At 40.6% G+C, this 8050-nt stretch overlaps 1 non-coding gene across 1 annotated transcript; it reads left to right on the top strand.

The window, feature by feature from the left end:
* The first annotated feature begins 6004 nt into the window (after positions 1–6004).
* On the top strand, positions 6005–6111 carry LOC111815602. The gene has a single exon (XR_002820277.1). It is a non-coding gene; the product is annotated as a U6 spliceosomal RNA (small nuclear RNA).
* The last annotated feature ends 1939 nt before the right edge of the window (positions 6112–8050 follow it).

Below are 8050 nucleotides of genomic sequence, written 5' to 3' on the forward strand. Positions count from 1 at the left end.
TTCTTCTTCCTTCTTCTTCTTCTTCTTCTTCTTCTTCTTCTTCTTCTTCTTCTTCTTCTTCTTCTTCTTCTTCTTCTTTCTTTTTTTCTTTTTTTTAAGCAGAACCGAGGACTGAACTTAGGCCTCTGCCAGGCAAACGCTTATTCTACTGAGCCATCTCCCCAGCCCCCCTTCTTTTTTGTTGAGACAGGACTTTAACCATTTGCCCAGCTGGCCTCCAATTGGAGATCCCCCCGCCTCAGTCTCCTGAGTAGTACATAATGACAATAAGGTTGATTGGGGCCCAAAGAGGCTCTTGAGCCAGAGCCCAAGGAGCTTAGATCAGTATCTATGGTGATGAGAATATTTTGGGGCAAGAGAGACAAGATAAAAGAAATCATCCTGGAAAATCTGGCCAAGCATGAAGGTGGGGGATGGTGCGCGAAAGCTGCAAGCAGGAAGATAATGTGAGAAGCTATTAAATATCTAAAACATGGGGTGCTGAAACCCTGGCTTAGCAGATACATTGAGAATATTAAGGAACACTAAGAGATGGTGAAAAGCAAGTGTCATGACTTGTGCCTGGGAAGGAAAGGATGAGGGAGGCATCAAATTTGAGGCTGACCAAATTTGAGCTTGGATGAGTAAGAAAATGTTGATGCTGTGCATGGGCAGAAAAAACAGAAACTGGGAGGGGAAGACAGGCTCAATGTTACACACGCTTAGTTTGAGATGATGACAGGATACCCAAAAGAAAACATCTGATGTGCAATATAAACAGCTCAAGTTCAGCAGAGAGAGTGGTATCAGAAGGACAGAAGGGTATTACCTGCACAAAAGTGACCTATGAACCTAGTATGAGATAGTAATGAAAAATAGGAAGGTGCTTGGGAACAATTCTCTGGAAGAAGGTGGAAGAAGATTCATTCAACCAGAAGGAGAGGGACCACAGTGGCAGGAGAATCAAGGTGGAGCAGCACCGCAGAGGGTGACAAAGAACCTCCCACGTGGCCATCAAAACAAGAGGCTGCAGAGCTATCTAGGCAGATACCCTTAAGAAGACTGTGAAGGAGATGGGATGGCCTGTCTTAATAATTCCATGGCCCGTTTCCCCTTCCGTCCTCCTAGTTTTGTGGTCCTCTCTGGGATCTCCAGATATCATGGTAACTACCAGGGCCACATCTGTCTATAAAGGCCACATTAGTCCCTTCTTTACTGATTCAAGTGTGACAGAATCTGTCCATCCTCAGACAAACTTACAAATAGCTTGAAGGTTTAAAGAGCTAACTTAACAAAGAAACTAAGGTAAATAAGGGAAAGGAAGAAGTTTTTGAATTGGTCTAGAAACAGAAGAAAGCAGTATCATCCAGCTTGAGGTAGACTTAGAACAATACTACATCAGGGATTTAGGATTTTTTTTTTCTTTTTAATGGCAGTATCAGGGACTGAATCCAGGGCCTTCATACTGAGTAACATCCCCTGGCTCTTTTTTTTTTTTTTAACAGGGTCTTGTCAAATTGCCCAAGAATTTGGAACTTGTGATCCTCCTATCTAAGTATTCCAGGTAGCTGGGATTATAGGTGTAAGCCATCATGCTTGGGACCCTTGATGTGATTCTTAGTTTTTAGTGCAGGTAGATTTCTAGTTTATCTACCTAGTCCTAAGGTAAAACACGGTAAGGCTGGAGATGCTGCTCAATGGCACAGGACTTGGTTATCACACAGCAAGGCTTTGAGTTCCATCCCCAGCACCACAGAAAGCAAACACTTTGTGCTGGACCTAGCAGATTTAAGTTCTGAGAATCCCATTCTCTAGTAGAGTCAGTTATACCGCAAGCACTCAGAGCTGATCTTTCCCCTTCCCACTTCACTCCTACCTACCTTTGAGTTTATTAGTGCTGTCTAGCCCATGAGAATCATTTATATGAAAGTTGTGACAGTCACCCAGTCCTAAACTCAGTGAAACCTGAGCTCTATCTAACTCATTTCTCTGAGGGTTGCAAGGCCTTGAGAGCTGAAGCCATCTTTTCTGGAGACTTTATCACCAAGGCAAGCATCGGGGCTGACAAGGTCCCTTTCCATCTTATGTCTCAAAGTCCATGCCTCACCAGGCCACTGTACTGAGCACAAGTCTGAGGTCCTCTGAGGCAGAGTAGACAATCATCACGTTTACCATTTAGAGGACTAACCAGCCATCTCTACAGTCTCAAAGGACCCTGGCTAGGATTCTATCATCGTCCCATAACATTGGAATATAAACCTGTACAAGTCCAAGGACATGTGCACGTCTCTTTCCGTCCATATCTAGAAGTTTACTCTACAGATACATTTGTGTACGCCACCATGCTTGGGACCCTTGATGTGATTATTAGTTTTTATGTGGAAAATAACATGTAAGGCTATTGGTTATAGTACTCTTTGTAATAGCAAAGAGTATAAACAGGCTAAAAGACTACCAATAAGGGAATGGTAAAGTAAGTTTTAGTACCCAATGGCACTGTTATGACTTATGTCTATATGTCCCCTGAAAAGCCTCATGTAGTGGTAGGGGTGGGCTTCAAGAGTTTATGACTGATTCATGGTCCAATGCTAGGATTAGGGTGTGAGTGTTATATCCATCCTAGGGTAGATAGCCTACATACAGCATGAGGGACAGAAAGAGTCTCCTCTCATGCTCCTCCCTTTTTGCTTTGGTTGCTTTTGCTGTTTTCTGCTGCCATGAACTGTTGCCCCTTTGCCATACCACTCTGTCTTGGAGCAGACTGATTATAGACTGAAACCTCCATAAGCTGTGAGCTAAATAAACCTTTTCCTCCTTTAACTTTGAATGTTGAGTATTTTGTTTCAGCAACGAGAGAAAAGGAACAAAGATAGACACAATAGTGTGCAAAGTGAGGCATGGTGGTACATCTCTGTATTCCCAGAACTCACTCAGGAGGAGGAGGAGGCAGAAAGTTTGAGGCCAGGCTGGGCTATACTCTGAGTTTAAGACCAGCCCAAACTGCATAGCTAGACTCTCTCAAAAAATCAAAACAAAGAAACAAACAAGCAAAAAATACTGTGCAAATGTTCCAGGAAGCTCTTCATGTATTTATATAGACTGTAAGCTGATTTCGGAAATATACAGTTAAATTGGGGAGAAAAATACTTACAAAACAATGTAAATGTGCTACTATTTGAGGAAAAAAATGTGTGTATAGGGCCAGATATATAGACAGACTGATAGATGGTGTGTGTATGCATGCACATGTGTCTGTGTATGTGTGCATGTGCACATGTGTGTGTTTGTACCAGAGATGGAACTTGGGATCTTGTAGAACATGTTTATCATGTGTGAGACCTCTGGGTTTGGTTATTAACAGTACACACACATACATGCATGCACACACATACAAATGTGTGTTACTTGCTTGTATTATGTATATAGTATTGTATTATGCATCTGAAAAGGCACCCAAGAAAGTGATACCATGAGAAGAAGGTAACTTAACAAAAATAGAGGAATTAAGACATATTATGTACAGGTACAAATTCCCAAGGAATGTGATCAGTATATCTAAATTGTCCTGATAAACTTAATCATAATTTTTTTTAAAAGGAGAAGAAGGTAACCTGGTGATTTAGAAATTATGAACAAGAAATTTTTTCATTGAGTAATAGATTTTGAACCATGTAATTGTATCACCTGTTCAGTAATCAATCATTAAGAGCCATGCATGGCAGCACACACCTATAATCTCAGCAGGGAGACCAAGGCCATGAGTTTGAGCCCAACCTGAACTACATATCAAGACCCTACCCTCCCAAAAAAAAATCAGTCAGAAATAATTCTTACCGTGTCCAGCTGATGCATTCAACAAATATTAAAAATAAGGGAAACAATTCCACTAAGAATAAAAAGTTATTGTGCCACACAATGCATTGATTTTGTGGTTATCTTGGATCCACTGATCTGTACCCTCTATACCATAGTCACTGGGAGGTAAGGGTTCTTTACCTGTGTGTGGTAGGACGATTCAGTAGAGCACTGACCCTGTGACTCAACAATCCCATTTTTGGGAATTTGGCTCAAAGATTTGCTTTTACAAGCACAAAATAACAGATGAACAAGTGTACTTATTATGGCATTATTTGTAATAGCAGTATTAGAAACAACCAGTACCACTGCCCACAGGAAACTGACTAGATAATTGACCCAAGGAAACACTGTTCTCCAGTCCATCATCCCATCATCATCATCATCAGCAGCAGCAGCAGCAGCATCACCATCATCATCATCACCATCATCACCATCATCTTCATCATCATTATTTTGTCTTTTTGAGATATATACACACACATAGATATATAGATAGACTGACGGATGGTGTGTATATGCATGCGTGTGTGTGTGTGCGTGTACACGGTGTGTGTGTTTGTACCAGAGATGGAACTTGGGATCTTGTGCTTGCCAAGCAGGCATTTATGCCACTGAGCTATATCTCCAGCTCTGTGTATATATTTGAAAAAAAAATAACAGAGAAAAAAAAGAAATACAGTTAGCATAAACTAAAACTGAATAAAAGTTTACTGTTGGGGTAGAGAAGGATGAGGGGAAGGGTATGCAAATGAGGTGTCTCTAAGGGTATTTTAAAATATAGTTCATCTCTTGAACCACATATTTTACATGTTAGGGACATTATATCAAAATATGTTTGTTTGGTGCCAGGAATTGAACCCAGGGGCTCAAGCATGCTAGGCAAGCACTCTACCACTGAGCTATATCCCTAGCCAGTTTTATTAATTTGAGTTGCTCAGGCTGCCCTTGACCTTGTGATCCTCCTATCTCAGCCTTCCAAATAACTAGGATTTAAAACCATGCAACAGGGCCCAGGGAGATAGCTCAGTAGAATAAGCGAGACTGCCTGGCAAGCACAGGGTCCTGAGTTCAATCCCCGGTACCACAAAAATAAATAAATAAATAAAACCATACAACACCTGTCTAAAACAGATTTTAAAGAAATACAAGGGGCTTCCCTGGCAAGCGCAAAGGCCTGAGTTCAATCCCCCGTTCCGCAAAAATAAAATTAAATAAAAATAACATTTTTAAAAAAGAAAGAAAGAAATACAAATACTGAACATAAACAGAAACAAATGAGCTGGGAATGGTGGTACACACCTATAGGCTAAGGCAGCAGGATTCCAAGTTCCAGCATAAGGTGATATAGCTCAATGTGAAGGCTCCAGGTTCAATTCCCAGTACCGCACACACACACTCTAAATATCACATTAACAAATTAACCTAACTATATATCAAATTGATGGGCTGGTGAGATGGCTCAGTGGTCTAAAGCACCTACTTAGAACAAGCTAAGCTAAGCAAAACACAGGGACCATGGTTCAATCCCCCAGCACCACATGCCAGCCAACCCCGCCCCCTGGTGGGCTGAGCTGGCCACACACACACACACACACACACACACACACACAAAATAAATAAACATTAAAAAAAATTGATAATATAACTATAGAAAATAGAATGCAAAAATTCCAGTTTTAAAAAAAGAATCCAGGGCTGGTGAGATGGCTCAGTGGTCTACAGCACCTACTTAGAACAAGCTTAGTAAAGCACAGAGACCACGGTTCAATCCCCCAGCACCACATGCTAGCTAGCCCTGCCCCCTGGTGGGCTGAGCTGCCCCCCCCCACAAATAAATTAAAAAATTTTTTAAAACTTTTTAAAAAAAGAATCCAAGTAAAAGCTGGGGGAATAGCTCAGTGGTAAAGCACTAGGTGGGTTATATCTCCATCATTCAAAAAAATTTCAAGTAGATTTTGGACATAGTTCATGGACTTCCTTAAAACAAAGGAACTAAACACAAAACAAAACAAAAGGCCATACATAGTGGTATATGCATCTAATCCCAGTATCTGGAAGGCTGACACAAAAGGATTGCTGTGAGTTTGAGTCCAACCTAGGCTATATTGTGGGTCCAAAGGTTACCTGAACTACACAGTGAGACCTTATCTCAGAAAAAAATAAAAGAGTGCTCACTTCGGCAGCACATATACTAAAACTGGAATGATACAGAGAAGATTAGCATGGCCCCTGCACAAGAATGACATGCAAATTCGTGAAGCATTCCATATTTTTTACAACTCTTGTTGCATAGGTCTTGCTTTATCTTGGTCTTAACCATCCAGCAGAAAAGTATAAAAATGAAGTACAAGAAGTAAAGCCATGTTATTATGTTGAGCTGTAGGGGACTCAGGTCAACAATTTCTGACACAGCCAGTCAAGCGGAAGACCCAATACTATTATGGATTACTGGACTCTTTTAGAATATTTTTGCTGAGTTAACACACCTATAATATTCAAATGACAGAACTAAACAAAAAAGGGGATACAGATGAATGTCCATTTTGTATCTGTGTATTCAGAATGGTTAGGATAGATATATAGTCACATTCTCTTAATGAATAGAGGGATTTGTTGTAATAGTGTCTGTAAATAGGATATCATGTCTGCATCTTGTACAGCAAATAACCACTAGGAAGAGAGTATGCAATGTGGGGCTGGTGAGATGGCTCAGTGGTCTAAAGCACCTACTTAGAACAAGCTTAGCAAAGCACAGGGACCACAGTTCAATCCCCCAGCACCACATGCCAGCCAGCCCACCCCCTGGTGGGCTGAGCTGGCCACACACACACACACACACACACACACATAAATAAATAAAAAAGAGAGTATGCAATGCGTTAATTATTGAAACTGTCCTACCAATTTGATTTGAAACTGTCTCATTGCTATTTGTCTGTCAATAAAATTATGGGGGAAAAACCCCTGGTGGCTTAGGTAGGCAACCAAACCGAGACCCTGGCCCCAAATTTTATTTTTTGTTTCTCTTTTCTTTAAATGAGGTAAGGCCTTAAATGAATGAGCTAATTTTCACATATTGCTTGAAATTGACTCTGAATGAAAGACTCAAAATGTGTTTGGTGATACTTTTATTGACTTCCTTGTAGTGTGGTATGTTTTAAATGTAAGGTCATTTTATTTATTTATTTATTTATTTATTTATTTATTTATTTAGTGTGTGGCCAGCTCAGCCCACCAGGGGGCGGGGCTGGCTGGCATGTAGTGCTGGGGGATTGAACTGCAGTCCCTGTGCTTTGCTTAGCTTAGTTTGTTCTAAGTAGGTGCTTTAGACCACTGAGCCATCTCACCAGCCCCTGTAAGGTCATTTTTACCATAGAGATATTAAACATTTAAAAATTCAGATAAAGTTGGAAAAAAATCAAAAAAGAAAAAAGAAAGAAAGAAAAGCAAAAGAAAAGAAACACTAAGTAGATAGCTCAGTAGAATAAGCACCTGCCTGACAAGTGCAGGGTCCTGAGTTCAATCCCTAGTACCACAAAATAAATAAACAAATAAATAAATCAAACAAACTGAGCTTTTCAGGCTGGGAGATGGCAAGGACAAGGTCCTGAGTTCAATTCCAAGTACCCAAAAGACCCTGAACTTTTCATAGTAGGTTTGTTGTTGACAATGGCATTGGTATAGTGACTTCAAAACTGTTTTTGCTACTTTTGTATTAAGGATAGAAAAAATGGGGCCGGCCAAGTAGCTCAGCAGATTAAAGCGCCTGAAAGCAGGTGCAGGGGCCAGGGGTTCAATCCCAGGCCTGCCATGCTGGCCCTGCCCCTGGGGCGCACTCAGACTTTGAGACTGGGTGTGGTGGTGTGCGCCTGTAATCCCAGTACTTGGGATGTTGTAAATAGGAGAATCACTACAAGTTCAATCTAATAGTAAGACCTTGAAAACCTTGTAGAACCTTCCCTAAAATACAAGGGGAAAAAAAGGATAGAAGAATTGAATAGATACGAATTTTTTTTTCTCACTCAACAGAAAAGTTTAATAAAGAACAGTTTGGCTGTTACAACATCACAGCTAAGGGCAGGTAGATACAGAAATGTTATGAACTAGAGATTACACTATGAAAAATGAAAAAAGTCTATGGAATAAGGAGGTAAGGAAAAATCCTCAAGGGTTGGATTTGAAATGGAGATGTCAATATCCAGACTGTAAAAAA

The sequence above is a fragment of the Octodon degus genome, unplaced genomic scaffold, assembly GCF_000260255.1.
Source record: "Octodon degus isolate 3935 unplaced genomic scaffold, OctDeg1.0 scaffold00018, whole genome shotgun sequence".
NCBI classification, from domain to species: domain Eukaryota; kingdom Metazoa; phylum Chordata; class Mammalia; order Rodentia; family Octodontidae; genus Octodon; species Octodon degus.